The 15,529-nt window shown below is 39.9% G+C and overlaps 1 long non-coding RNA gene across 12 annotated transcripts in view; it reads left to right on the forward strand.

Moving 5' to 3' along the window:
• The first annotated feature begins 1,297 nt into the window (after nucleotides 1–1,297).
• The window catches only part of LOC309845128, a 57,971-nt gene continuing 43,739 nt past the window's right edge, over nucleotides 1,298–15,529 (forward strand). For 11 of the 12 annotated variants that reach the window (XR_014301046.1, XR_014301047.1, XR_014301048.1 and 8 more), the window contains exons 1-2: nucleotides 1,298–1,384; nucleotides 5,807–6,098. This is a non-coding gene — a long non-coding RNA (uncharacterized lncRNA). The remainder of the gene's footprint in view (nucleotides 1,385–5,806; nucleotides 6,099–15,529) is intronic. The other variant, XR_014301054.1, reaches the window with a different exon arrangement.

A 15,529-nucleotide genomic window follows, 5' to 3' on the forward strand; every position in this document is an offset into this window, starting at 1 on the left:
GATCAAGCCCCACATCGGGCTCTCTGCTCAGCAGGGAGCCTGCTTCCTCCTCTCTCTCTGCTTGCCTCTCTGTCTGCTTGTGATCTCTGTCTGTCAAATGAATAAATAAAATCTTTGAAAAAAAAATCCAAATTTTGGCAAAACACTATACTCAGGCAATGTTAAAAAAGTCTCTTACTTTGTTGGTAAATGCTGTGTGTTTGACCTTTCGGTACAATAATTTATGAGAAAGGAGTATTTGGGCAAGCTTTCTGAAAATATGTTAACTGTGGTTAAAGTTTCACTTTACATATTTGAAGCAAAAGGGTAAAATATTGACACCAAAAGGAGTATTCAGAATTACATTTTATAAGACATAAAAGGACAGCACATTTTTTCTTATCACGCAGTTCTTAAAGAACAGATGGCAGAAGCAGGGACACTTCTGGAGCGTTCTTGGAATGTCTGTTCCTTGTCAGTTTTGTCACTGTTCATATTAGGAAATTTGGTCTCATGGACAGTAGAGCAAAAAACTGCAGCAATGCATGAAAGGTATCCTAGCCTAAGCCAGCAGAATGGCCCTCCGGTCCTCATGTTGACAGATAACTTAGAAAACCCATGTAGTTTCTCTGCTTCCAAATATGTAAAATATATTTTGGCTACCGAGTATGTAAAATGAAGTGATTGGACCAGATGATTTTGGAATGCTTTACCATTTATAACATTATTTGGGCCTATAAAATGGGATATCTTTTCCAAAGATTGTGTTCAAGTACTTGCAGAGAAAAATCACACTCTTTGGTAGGGCGGCCAAACTACTTTATCTTTAAACTGTTATTTTTAAAGCTTTATTGACACAGAGCTGATGTAAAATAAACTGTATATATTTAAAGTGTACAGTTTGGTGAGTTTTCATATGTATATTATATATACATAATATATAATAAGTTTATATGTATTATATATACATATATATAATGAGCTTATATATATTATATATATAATGAGTTTTCATATATTTATGCATCTGTGAAACTACAACAATCAAGATAATGAACATATCTATTACTGGCAACATGTCCTCATGACCCCTTTTAATTTATTTCTCTCTCTCCACCCCTCCCCCTGCCCTGGCCCAGACAACCACCCATCCATTTTATGACACTAGAGTAGTTTATGTTTTCTAGAACTGTATAGAAGTGGAAACAATACAGTATATCCTCTATTTGTCTAGCTTCCTTCATTAAGCATAATAATTTCCAATTCTGCCCCATTGTCAAATGTCTCAACGATTTGTTCTTTTTTATTACCAAGGAGTATTCCACTGTGGTGGATGGACAAATATGTGGACATTTTGTTGTTCCAGTTTCCAACTATTACAACTAAAACTGCTTTGAACACTCAGGTCAAGATTCTGATAAATACAGCCGTTTATTTCTCCTGAGTAGAAACCTAGCAATGGAGTTTCCAAATTGTGTAGTTGGTATGTATTTAACTTGCAAAGAATTGTTTTCCAAAGTGATTGTACAACTTTATGTTTCCACAAGTAGTGTACAAGAGCTCCATTTCCTCCAAATCCTTACTAACACTTGATATATTCAGTCATTTCAATTTTTGCTCAGGTACTAGGTGTGGCCTGGTATCTCATCGTAATTTTTCATTTGCATTTGCCCAGTGACTGATGATGTCAAGCATCTTTTCATGTGCTTTTTTGTTATCCATATGTTTTTCGGGGAGACGTGACTGTTCAGATATTTTGCCCATTTGTATTTGGTTGTTTCTCCTCCTGTTAAGCTGTGGGCATTCTTTACATATTTTAGATACACAGCCTTTGCTACATTTAGATTATGTAAATATTTCAGTCTTCTGTGTGTTTTTGTTCACTTTGGTAACGATGTCTTAGCACCAAACATTTTTATTAACTCCAGTTTTTGACACTTTAGGTTTTTTGTGTTAAATTTAAGAAAGTTTTCCAAACACAAGGTCACTAAAATTTTCTCCAACATTTTTTCTAGAAGTTTTATAGCTTTACCTCTTACGTATAGATATGTATCCATTTGAGATTAGTTTTGTGTGTGCTGTGAAGGATGTGCCAGGATTTCTTTCCTTGTGTACAGCTTCTCCACTCTTCCCAATCCTATCTACCGTTTCTTGAAAATATGACTCCCTCAGGGAATTACCTTGGCATCTTTTTTTCACCCCTTTTCTTTTTTTCTAGAGAGAGACAGAGAGAAAGATTACGAGCAGGAAGGGGCAGAGGGAGGAGAGAGAGAATCTTTTAAGCAGGTGCCAGGCTCAGCACAGAACCCAACGCATTGCTCAATCTCATGACCCTGAGAATATGACCTGAGTCGAAACCAAGAGTCAGGAACTCAAATGACTGAGCCACCCAGGTGCCCCAACTTTGGTACCTTTTGGTGAAGATAATCAGCTAAAGAAGTTTTAGGTTAGCTGAGTCACAAAGACCTACCAGACTTAATGATATACCCCGGTGGCATGTGCAACATTTTGTGTATATGAAAGTCTTTTAGTCTCATCTTAAAAATTCTGTCAGAAAGGGGCACCTGGGTGGCTCAGCTGGTTAAACAGCTGCCTTCGGCTCAGGTCATGATCCCAGGGTCCTGGATTCGAGCCCCGCATTGAGCTCCCTGTTCAACGAAAAGCCTGCTTCTCCCTCTTTCTCTGCTGACTGCTATACCTACTTGTGCTCTCTCTCTAATAAATAAATAAAATCTTAAAAAAAATTTCTGTCAGAGAAAGACATCTTTGATTTATCCAACAACCTTCTTTAAAATGCTAATAACTGTGGTAGAACTGAGTGGGCTAGAATTCACAGAAGCAGTATCAGTCAACCAGCTAAAAGCCATCTGGGGTCACCTGAACTGTTAAAATGACACGTTTAATGGGGCGGAGGTGGGGGAAGGAAACCAGGGAAGGAAAGAAACTACTTGGCTTTTTCAGGCAGGAACACTTGAAGAGAAAGTTCAGGCCTTGGTTAAGAGACTTAAAATAACAAAGAAGAATGTTCCCCTAGGTGTAAGAAAAAAGAAAATGGGAAATAAAAAGATGTTTTATGCCATTTTTCCCTATAGTTTTTTTCCCTTTATTCAAGAAAAGGGACAGTTTAAAAATGCTTTCTGTCATCCCCTTCCGGTCAGCTCTCCACTTCTCTTGTCCCCTTCCTGGGTTCCCAGATGCCTGGACCTTCCTCCTCCTGCTTTGCACACTGTGTGACCTTTGTTCTCACAGAGCCGGAGCGGAACTCAAGCTAGTTCATGTAGGGGAAGTCTGTCAGGGACATATCACTTGCAGATTCTTACAGTCTCTTCAAATAATCCAGTCACAGTCTACAATATGATCTCCTTAGCTACAGTATATTTTTGAGATGCCAAATTAGTTTGCAAAGGAGTGTAACCTGTCCCTTTATACAGTGTTCTGCGTTACGTCATCATAAAATGTCGTCTCGGTCCTCAAAACTTAATTACATGCGAAATAATCCTAGTGCTAATATATTTTGGGGGAATGTCATCTTCTTAAATATGAAATGCCTCTATGAATATCATTTTTTATTAGGCAGACTTATAATAAACGGAACAATATGTCAAACATAAACCAGTCCCTAAGATGTGTGCAGAAATGGATGTTTGCTGTATCAGTTTTACTCTGTCAGGAGGGATATTGCACATATATTCTTGGTAACAATCTGAAAATTAGCTTTGAGTTTATTTTTAAATGTGAGAATGCCTCATTTCTTCAACTAATTAATTCTGTTTAAAGAGGACACACATTGGAACTCTGTGAATTTATTTATTCCGGTTTGTCACATCTATATGTAGACTAGCAGTCAAAGCATTTCTAAACAGGAGACTTAAAATTGCATTCATTTTACCACATTTTATGGTATAGCGCCACATAGCAGAAAAAAAATACTATAAAGTGTTTTCGGAGAATCCATAAATGAAAAACTGATGCACTTTACTGAGGAGCTCACTGTTTCTTTTGCTACATATATCAGTTCATCTACTGTATTTGAGGGATGTGGTAGATTCTGTCTTTGGTTTGGTGCAAGGCTCTCTCTGTAAAATTATCTCTATCCAGGGGCGCCTAGGTGGCTCATTCGGTTAAGCGTCCAACTCTTGATTTTGGCTCAGGTCATGATCTCAGGGTCGAGAGATAGAGCCCAGCATCAGGGTCGCTGCTCAGCAAAGATTCTCTCCATCTCTCTCTGTCCCTTCCCCTACTACTTGTTCTCTCTCTCTCAAGTAAGTAAGTAAATAGATAAATCTTTTTAAAGGAAGATCTCTCTGCAAAAAGGGCTGTCCCAATTCAGGCTTTCAATACCAGCTTCCTGCCTCATGTCATTTTCCTTCCAATTGTTTATACTTACATTGTTATACTTACATGTTACATGTTACATTCTTTATACTTACATTGTTATATTTTAATTGAGGGAACTCCTCCAAATTACATCACTAATTATCTTATTACCCTTGTGAAAATCCCCCGCAAAGACTCTCTTCTTTGACATTCTAGACAACTGGATTATCTCTTATACATTCTACGCTATACAGCAATTGAGACATCTTAACAAACACACCTAACTGTTCTAATATTTTTACCTTCTGCTCTCCTCTGCCAGCATGTTACAAAATGGAGCCACAAGTCTACTCGCTTTACAACTCAGATAAGCAGAGAAACTGTGGTTTCTTTATCAACGTCTGGCTCTCTTCCACAAGCTCTTGGATTCCAAGTGTCAGGAAAACATCTTAGCCCTTTTGATTTCAGTTTGGTACGATGAAATGAGTCCGACAGTCCTTCAGGTAGTCCAGAGTCCTCCTTGGACACTAATGCTCAGTTTTTCAGGTGGCCAAGTGCTGTCTCTCCCAAGTTCCCAAGTTTTCTCAAAGGTACCCAGGGAGGGAGCCTGGGTGGTTCAGTCATTAAGTGTCTGCCTTCACCTCAGGTCATGATCCCGAGGTCTTGGGATCGAGTCCCGCATTGGGGCTCCCTGCTTAGTGGGAAGCCTGCTTCTTCCTCTCCCACTCCTCCTGCTTACATTCCCTCTCTCAATCTCTCTCTGTCTCTTGTCAAATAAATAAATAAATCTTAAAAAAAAAAAAAAAGGTACCCAGGGATATGTGGGAAGGAACACCTCCTTGTTAATAACTGTGTTAATAACTGTGTCTTCATACCTTGTTAACAACTGCGTCTTCACAGTGAGTCCTTGTTAATAACTGTGTCTTCATACCCAAGCCATGACTTAGAGGGTCCTTGAGCTCCTAGGGTATTGAGTTGAATTGTGATGCCATTAAAATATTCTTTTCCCCTAAGGAAAAGAATGTTTCAACCTCCACCTCCAAAGTCTCTGGTGTTAAGTTGTACTGGGATCTGGCTATGCCACCATGAAATGCTTCGCCTGAGTAGTCTTCCCGCAGTACTACCCGATCTCTTCCCATAAGTTAACTGACTAGCACACTTGACTATCTTTCACTTCTTTTCACAAGGACAACCAGGTTTTCTATAATTTGATTCAACTCTGGGAGACCCACGTGTACATTATGAATTAATGTCCAGGCCTCTATCAACATAATCTCCCACCATGCCACCAGGTTTCTTGGATGAGATCTAGTTCCAAGTGGCCATATGGGTCATTTATAAAGCAGCCTTCTCTAACTCTTCCAGGTGGGATATGAATTCTTCTACCCACAGGGACCTCTCCATCTTTGTATACTTTAGAGCTTCAAAGCAACTGAGAGAGAGAAGGTGTCAAGGCCTGAGATGTGACCCTATGTTCAAGTTAACAGGTAACCTGTTATTTGTTTCACAGATGCTACCAGAAGACACAGAGCTCCAGGTCAGAGACAAAGGATTTTACTATAACAGCAAGCAGCATGAGTATGATGTTGGCACTGGTTACCTTTGCCAACAATTCCCATGGAGCTGACAGAAAATAGCCTACATGTTTACTGAGCATCCAGTGAGTTTGATTCATAGCCGAAGAACACTGATCTTGGGAAATCTGCTGCTTTTCCATTAAGTCTTGTCTTTGTTCTGGAAGGATACATCATATCATCCTTTAAAGTTGTTTGCTTCCAATACAGCCCTGAGAAATGGCCCAGGTAAGTGCAGTCAAGGCTTTGCATTCTTGCCATAACCAGCAAGAAAATGCAGGAACCCCTATGTCCTATGGCAGAGTGCTTCTCCCAGCAGAACGTTTGTATGCATTTCTTCCAGTCAGCCTTCCCTACATCTCACTTCTGTCCACAACCTTCCAGGCCAGAAGAAGTGAGCTTTGCTTCTCCTTGCCCTACATTACATCCACCTTCTTTATCATCATTGCCTTATGCCTAGACACTGTCACAGATAGCAATATTATCCCTATGCAATAAAGTTTCTCAGATATCCTTCATACCTAGCTCTTGAAAAATTCCCTGGGAGCTGAGTCGATTCAAGTCCTCTGGAAAGCAGACACTAAGATGGGTGAGTTCAGGGGCACCTGGATGGCTCAGTGGGTTAAAGCCTCTGCCTTTGGCTCAGGTTATGATCCCAGGGTCCTGGGATTGAGCCCCACATTGGCTCTCTGCTCAGCGGGGAGCCTGCTTCCTCCTCTCTCTCTCTCTCTCTGCCTGCTTCTCTGCCTACTTGTGATCTCTGTCTGTCAAATAAATAAATTTTAAAAATCTTAAAAAAAAAAAAAAAAGATGGTTGAGTTCGGCATTGGAAAGAAATGACAGGACACAGGTATCCCTGCCACAGCTAATCATCCAGTTGCCCTGGGAGAGAGCACTGGCGAAGGGCCATCAGCTGACTACACTACTTGCAGCTGGTTTTCTCTTAGGGGAGTCCTGAGCACTGTACTTCCTTGGCTGCCATAAAAGCCAAAGGAATTACACATGTCCTATCTTTTCCTTATAACTTGTTTTAAAACTTGTCATCAAACCAAAGAACTCAAGACCTGCTTTGTCTGCCTTGGAGCCATAGTTGAGTGAGTCTGGCTAAAGGCCTCCCATTATTTTTTTAAACTAATATATAATGTGTTATTTCTTTCAGGGGTACAGGTGTGTGAATCATCAGTCTTACACAACTCACAGTGCTCACCATAGCACATACCCTCGTCAGTGTCCATCACACAGCCACCCCATCCCTCCCACCACCCTCCTCTAGCAGCCCTCAGTTTGTTTCCTGAGATTGAGTCTTAGGTTGTCTCCCTCCCCGGTTCCATCTTGTTTCACTTTTCCCTCCCTTCCCCCCCATAACTCCCTGCCATGCCTCTCAAATTCCTTATATCAGAGAGATCATATGATAATTGTCTTTCTCTGATGGACTTATTTTGCTTAGCATAATACCTTCTAGTTCCATCCATGTTGTTGCAAGTGGCAAGATTTTGTTTTTTTGATGGCTGCCTATTGTTCCATCATATATATATATATATATATCTCACATCTTCTTTATCCATTCATCTGTTGATGGACTTCCAGGTTCTTTCCATAGTTTGGCTATTGTGGACATTGCTGCTATAAACATTTGGGTGCACGTGCTCCTTCAGATCACTACATGTGTTATCTTTAGGGTAAATACCCAGTAATGCAATTGCTAGGTCATAGGGTAGCTCTATTTTCAACATTTTGAGGAACCTCCACACTGTTTCCAGAGTAGCTACACCAGCTTGCATTCCCACCAACAATGCAGGAGGGTTTCCCTTTCTCCACATCCTCTCCAACATCTGTCATTTCCTGACTGGTTAAGTTAAGCCATTCTGACTGGTGTAAGGTGGTATCTCCCTGTGGTTTTGATTTGTATTTCCCTGATGCCAAGTGATGTGGAGCACTTTTTCATGTGTCTGTTGACTATCTGGATGTCTTCTTTGCAGAAATGTCTGTTCATGTCTTCCGTCCACTTCTTGATTGGATTATTTGTTCTTTGGGTGTTGAGTTCTATAAGTTCTTTATAGATTTTGGACACTAGCCCTTTATCTGATATGTCATTTGCTAATATCTTCTCCCATTCTGTCAGTTGCTTTTGGTTTTGTTGACTGTTTCCTTTGCTGTGCAAAAGCTTTTGATCTTGATGAAGTCCCAAGAGTTCATTTTTGCCCTTGCTTCCCTTGCCTTTGGCCATGTTTCTAGGAAGAAGTTGCTGTGGCTAAGGTTGAAGAGATGGCTGTCTGTGTTCTCCTCAAAGATTTTGATGGATTCTTGTCTCACATTGAGGTCTTTCATCTATTGAGTCTATTTTTGTGTGTGGTGTAAGGAAATGGTCCACTTTCACTCTTCTGCATGTCACTGTCCAATTTTCCCAATACCATTTGTGAAAAAGATTGTCTTTTTTCCATTGGACATTGTTTCCTGCTTTGTCAAAGATTAGTTGACCATAGAATTTCTGGGGTCTCTATCCTGTTCCATTGATCTATGTATCTGTTTTTGTGCCAGTACCATACTGTCTTAATAATTATAGCTTTGTAATAGAGCTTGAAGTCTGGAATTGTGATACCGCCAGATTTGGTTTCTTTTCAACATTTCTCTGGCTATTTGTGGATATTTGCTGGTTCCCTATAGATTTTAGGATTAGTTATTCCAGTTCTGTGAAAAAAGTTGATGATATTTTAATAGGGATCGCATTAAATGTGTAGATTGCTCTTGGTAGTATAGACATTTTCACAATATCTGTTTTTCCAATCCATGAGTATAAACACATTTCCATTTCCTTGTGTATTCCTCAATTTCTGAGTACAGATTCTTTGCCTCTTTGGTTAGATTTATTCCTAGGTATCTTATGGTTTTAGGTGCAACTGTAAATGAGATTGACTCCTTAATTTCTCTTTTGCCTTGCTGGTGTATGGAAATGCAATAGTCCAATTTTGGTAGTTTTTATGTCTCTAGGAATGCATCCATTTCTTCCAGATTGTCAAGTTTTCTGATATATATATATATATATATATATGAACAGAACAGAGACACACACTTGATTTTGTGTGTATTTTGGTCTGTTAGAAGAGAATGCATCCCACAATTTTAAAGAAAGAAAAACTTATCTATATACAAAAATAAGGGTAAGTACAATGAAGGGATGGAATATGACTATGAAGATAAAAATTTAAAAGGATTGTAAAAAAGGAATTGATAAGATAAGAAGTTGGTTAAAAAAAAGAAAAAAAAAGGAGAGAATGTGATCAGCCTGGAGACTAGAACAAAGCCATATGCTAGATTTAGGGTGTATTTTGATCTCTTAGAAGAAACTGTATCCCAAAATTTTAAGGAAAGAAAAACTTATATTTATACAAAACACAAGGTTAAATACAATGAAGGAACAGAATATGACTATAACAATAAAAATTTAAAAATATTTTTAAGAAGGTATTGATAAGATAAAATTGTTACAAAGATTAAAATAGGAAAGGGGAAAAATAAAAAAGAATAGAATAAGAAGAAAAATAAAATAAATTAACTTTGAAAGAGTAAAGAATCATAGGGACAAAGCCATGAATTCTATGTGCTGTTTTCCCCAACTCTGAAGTTCCACACTTCTCAGTGATCGGTAAACTTGATCTTGGCTGTACGTTCTGATCTTCTGTGGGAGGAGCCTGTTGCAGTGATTCTCAAATGTCTTTGCCCCAGGCGGAATTCCACCATCCTTGCCGGGGGCCAGGCTAAGTAATCTGCTCCTGTTCGCTCTCAGAAGCTTTTGTTCCCTGAATGCTTTGCTTTCCGTAGAATTCTGGAGGACAGGAATGAAAATGGTGGCCTTCCAATCTCCAGCCCAGAGGAGCCAAGAGCTTGGGGCCTCACTCCTCAGTGCACCCTCAGAGAAAAGCAGTGAATCCATCCTGTCTCCCTGGTCTCCAGCTGCACTCTGAGCTCACCCGGCCTGTGACCAAGCGTTTCTGTCTCTCTCAGGTGTACGGCCCCGCTTGGAGTCTCCAAACCCAGCAGATTGCTGCAGTATGCTCCTGTACCACTCCTTCCAGTGGAAGAAGGAGGGGGGCATTTCCCTGAATCTGCCAGTGGTGGGGGTCCCTGCTCGAAAAGCAGTGGCCCGACTGCCTTGGATCATGGTTCAAAGTAACCCCAAGCTGACAGCCCTGCTCAGCTCCGTCTATGCACCCGGCTTCCCTCCTCCGATACCTGAGAGCTCTGCCACACTCAGACACCCCCGGCCTTTCTGAGGACCCCTGATGGTCCTGAGATCACACTATCCCCACGAGGGCTCCACCCCCACTTAACCTCTGGACCAATGTCCCTCAGTGGAACAGACTTCTAAAAGTTCTGATTTTCTGTTCTTCTGCTCTATTGCTGCTGGGACCCGGAGCCTCCCCCGCAGTCTATCTTCCATATGTTGCCTTGGGTTCACTTCTCTGCACATCTTACCTTCCAAAAAGTGGTCAGTTTTTCTAGAATTGCTGCTCTTCTTCTCTTTGATCACCTGCTGCGTTTGTTGGTGTTCAAAATAGTTTGATAAATATCTAGCTGAACTCCTGGGACCCCATGAAGATTAAGTCTCCTACTGCTCTGCCATCTTGCTTCTCTCCCTCCTCCCATTTTTTTTTTTTTGTTTTAGTTTTATTTTATTTTGTTTTATTTTACAGTGTTCCAAAATTCATTGTTTATGCACCATACCCAGTGCTCCATGCATTATGTGCTCTCCACAATACCCATCACTAGGCCTACCCAACCCCCCACCCTTCTCCCCTCCAAAACACTGTTTCTCAGCATCCACAGTCTCTCATGGTTTGTCTTTCCCTCCAATTTCCCCCAAATCACTTCTTCTCTCCATCTCCCAATGTCCTCTGTGTTATTCCAAATGTTCCACAAGGAAGTGAAACCATATGATAATTGACTCTCTATGCTTGACTTATTTCACAGAGCATTATCTTTTACAGTCCTGTCCATGTTGATACAAATGTGGGTATTCGTCCTTTCTGATGGAGGCATAATACACCATTGTATATATGGATCACATCTCCCTTATCCATTTGTCCATTGAAGGGCATCTTGGTTCTTTCCACAGTTTGGCAACTGTGACCATTGCTGCTATGAACATTGGGGTACAAGTGCCCTTTCTTTTCACTGCATCTGTATCTTTAGGGTAAATACCCAGTAGTATAATTGCAGGGTCATAGGGTAGCTCTATTTTTAATTTCTTAAGGAATCACCACACTGTTTTCAAAGTTGCTGAACCAGCTTGCATTTCCACCAACAGTGTAATAGGGTTCCCCTTTCTCCACATCTTCTCCAAAACTTGTTGTTTATTGTCCTTTTGATTTTGGCCATTCTAACTGGTGTAAGGTGGTATCTCAATGTGGTTTTGATTTGAATCTCCCTGATGGCTAATGATGAACATTTTTTTCATGTTTCTGTTAGCCATTTGTATGTCTTCTTTGGAGTCTTCTGCCCTTTTTTTGATGTGACTTCTGCTTTGTGTGTGTTGAGTTTGAGGAATTCTTTTTTTTTTTTAAGATTTTATTTATTTATTTGACAGAGAGAGATCACAAGTAGGCGGAGAGGCAGGCAGAGAGAGAGAGAGAGAGAGAGAGAGGGAAGCAGGCTCCCTGCTGAGCAAAGAGCCAGATGTGGGACTCGATCCCAAGACCCTGAGATCATGACCTGAGCTGAAGGCAGCAGCTTAACCCACTGAGCCACCCAGGCACCCTGAGTTTGAAGAATTCTTTATAGATCTTGGATATCAGCTCTTTGTCTGTGGTGCCATTCGAGGATATCTTTTCCCATTTCTATTGCATGGTTGCCTCTTCGTTTTGCTGATTGTTTCCTTTACTGTGCAGAAGCTTTTGATCTTGATGAAGCACCAAAAGTTTATTTTCGCTTTTGTTTCCTTTGCCTTTAGAGACATCTCTTGACAGAAGTTGCTGTGGCAGATGTCAAAGATGTCAACTGCCTATGTTCTCCTCTAGAATTTTGATAGATTCTTGCCTCATGTTGGGGTTTTTTTTGTTTGTTTGTTTGTTTTTTACATTGGGGTCTTTTATCCATTTTGAGTTTATCTTCGTGTATTGTGTAAGAGAATGGTCGCGTTTCATTCTACACATAGCTGTCCAATATTCCTGGTACCATTTATTGAAGAGACTGTCTTTTTTCCACTGTATATTTTTTCCTGCTTTGTCGAAGATTATTTGACCATAGAGTTGAGGATCCATATCTGGGCTCTCCACTCTTTTCCACTGGTCTATTTATCTGTTTTTGGGCTGATACCATGCTGTCTTGGTGATCACAGCTTTGTAGTAAAACTTGAAATCAGGCAACGTGACGCTCCCAGTTTTGTTTTTCTTTTTCAACATTTCCTTAGCAATTTGGGATCTCTTCTGGTTCCATACAAATTTTTGGATTCCAGCTCTTTGAAAAATGCCATGGAATTTTGATCAGGAGGGCATTGAAAGTATAGATGGCTCTAGGCAGTATAGACATTTTGACAATATTTATTCTTCTGATCCATGAGCATGGAATGCTCTTCCATCTTTTTGTGTCTTCTTCAATTTCGTTCATGAGTGTTCTGTAGTTCTTTGAGTACAGATCCTTTACCTCTTGGTTAGGTTTATTCCCAGATATCTTATGTTTCTTGGTGCTATAATAAATGGAATTGATTCTCTAATTTCCCTTTCTATTTTTTCATTATTAGTGTATAAGAAAGCAACTGATTTCTGTACACTGATTTTGTATCTAGGCACATTACTGAATTGCTGTACGAGTTCTAGTGGTTTGGGGGTGGAGTCTTGTGGGTTTTCCATATAAAGTATTATGCCATCTGAGAAGAGAGAGAGTTTGATTTATTCTTTGCCAATTTGAATACCTTTTATTTCTTTTTGTTTTCTGATTGCTGTTGCTAGGACTTCCAGTACTATGTTGAACTACAGTGGCAAGAGTGGGCATCCTTGTCCGTGTTCCTGATCTCAAACGGAAAGCTGTCAGCTTTCCCCATTGAGTATGATATTCACTGTGGGTTTTTCATAGATAGATTTTATGAAGTTGAGGAATGTTCCCTCTATCCCTATAACTTGGATTCATTTTAATCAGGAATGGATGCTATTTCTTGTCAAATGCTTTTTCTGCATCAATTGAGAGGACCATGTGGTTCTTCTCTCTTCTCTTATTGATTTATTCTATCACATCAATTGATTTATGGATGTTGAACCACCCTTGCATCCCATGGATGAATCCCACCTGGTCATAGTGGATAATATTTTTAATGTACTGTTGTATCCTATTAGCTAAGATCTTGTTGAGAATCTTGGTATCCATATTCATCAGGAATATTGATCTGAAATTCTCTTTTTTGGTCGGGTCTTTGCCTGGTATGGGGATCAGTGTAATGCTAGCTTTATAGAGACTGGAAGTTTCCCTTCTGTTTCTATCTTTTGAAACAGCTTCAGGAGAATAAGTATTATTTCTTCTCTGAGTGTTTGGTAGAATTCTCTAGAGAATCTGTCAGGTCCTGGGATTTTGTTTTTTGGGAGGTTTTTGATCACTGCTTCAATCTCATTAGTAGATATTGGTCTATTCAGATTGTCATTTTCTTCCTGATTCAGTTTTAGAAGTTTGTAGATTTACAGAAATGAATCCATTTCATCTAGGTTGCTTAACTTATTGGCATATAACTGTTAATAATAATTTCTGATTATTGTTTCTGTGTCCTTGGTGTTAGTCGTGATCTCTCCCTTTTCATTCATAATTTTATTAATTTGGGTGCTCTCTCTTTTCTGTTGGATTAGTTTGGCAAGTGGTTTATCAATCTTATTGATTCTTTCAAAAACAAGCTTCTGGTTTTGTTGATGTATTCTACCATATCCCTAGTTTCTATTTCATTGATCTCTGTTCTAATGTTGATTATTTCCCTCCTAGTTTGTGGGGTTGGCTTAAATTTATTGTTGATTCTCCAGTTCCTTAAGATGTAAAGAGAGCTGGTGTGTTCTGGATTTTTCAATTTTTTTTGAGGGGGGCTTGGATGGCTATGTATCTCCCCCTTAGGACTGCCTTTGCTGTATTCCATAGGTTTTGGACAAAAGTGTCTTCACTCTCATTGGTTTCCATGGCTTGTTTAAGTTCTTCTTTGATTTCCTGGTTGCTCCAAACATTCTTAAGCAGGGTGGTCTTTAGCTTCCAAGTGTTTGAATTCCTTCCAAACTCACTCACTCTTTCTTTCTTTTTAAGATTTTATTTATTTATTTGACAGACAGAGATCACAAGTAGGCAGAGAAGCAGGCAGAGATGGGGTGGGATGAGACGGGAGAAGCAGGCTCCCTACCGAGCAGAGAGCCTGATGTTGGGCTCCATCCCAGGACCCTGGGACCATGACCTGAGCCAAAAGCAGAGGCTTTAACCCACTGAGCCACCCAGGCTTCCCATCCTTCAAACTTTTTCTTGTGGTTGAGTTTCAGTTTCAAAGAATTGTGGTCTGAGAATATATAGGGAACAATCTCAGTCTTTTGATATTAGTTGAGTCCTGATTTGTCACCCAGTATGTGGTCTGTTCTGGAGAAAGTTCTATGTGCACACGAGAAGAATGAGTATTCTGTTGTTTTAGGTTGGAATGTTCTCTATATATCTATGAGGCCCATCTGGTCCAATGTGTCATTCAATGCACTTGTTTCTTATTGATTTTTCTGCTTGGATCTTTCTATTACTGAGAATGGTGTGTTAAGATCCCCTATGATTTTTTTTTTTTAAGATTTTTTGTCTTCATTTGACAGACAGAGATCACAAGTAGTCAGAGAGACAGGCAGAGAGAGAGAAGAAGGGAAGCAGGCTCCCTGCTGAGCAGAGAGCCCAACGCAGGGCTTGATCCCAGGATGAACTCTTTATCTTGATTAACCTTTGTCTTATGTAGTTGGCTGCTCCCGTATTGGTGTCATAAATATTTACAATTGTTAGATCTTCTTGGTGGGTAGACCCTTTAAGAATGCTGTAGTAACTTTCTTTATCTATGACTACAGTCTTTAGTTTAAAATCTAATTTATCTGTTATGAGAATCACTACCCTAGCTTTCTTTTGGGGCCCATTGGCCTGAAAGATTCTTCTCCATCCCTTCACTTTCAGTCTGGATGTATTCTTAGGTTCCAAATGGGTCTCTTGTAGACAACACATGGATGGGTCCTGTCAACCCTGTGCCATTTTATGGGAGTGTGTAGGCTGTTCACATTGAGAGATGCGTTTTTATTGACATCATGTTGTCTGTGAAGTCCTTGTTTCTATAGATTGTCTCTGTAAATTTCTGTTCTGTGACACTCTTGGATTCTTTCTTCTTTTATAGAAAGCCCTTAATAGTTCTTGTAGTGCTGGCTTGTTGGTAACATACTCTTTTAAACCTTTCTGGTCTTGGAAGCTCTTTATCTCTCCATCCATTTTGAATGTCAACCACACTGGATAAAGTATTCTTGGCTGTATGTTCTTCTCATTTAGTGTGCTGAAAATGTCTTACCAGCCCTTTTTTGGCTTGCTAGGTTTCTGTGGACAGATCTGATGGACCTTCCTCTGTGTGTAAGGACTCTCATCCTCCTAGCTGTTCTCAAAAGCTGTTTTGTAAAATTATGATTCATCAGTCTTGC

This window comes from Mustela nivalis (assembly GCF_964662115.1).
Source record: "Mustela nivalis genome assembly, chromosome: 12".
NCBI lineage: Eukaryota > Metazoa > Chordata > Mammalia > Carnivora > Mustelidae > Mustela > Mustela nivalis.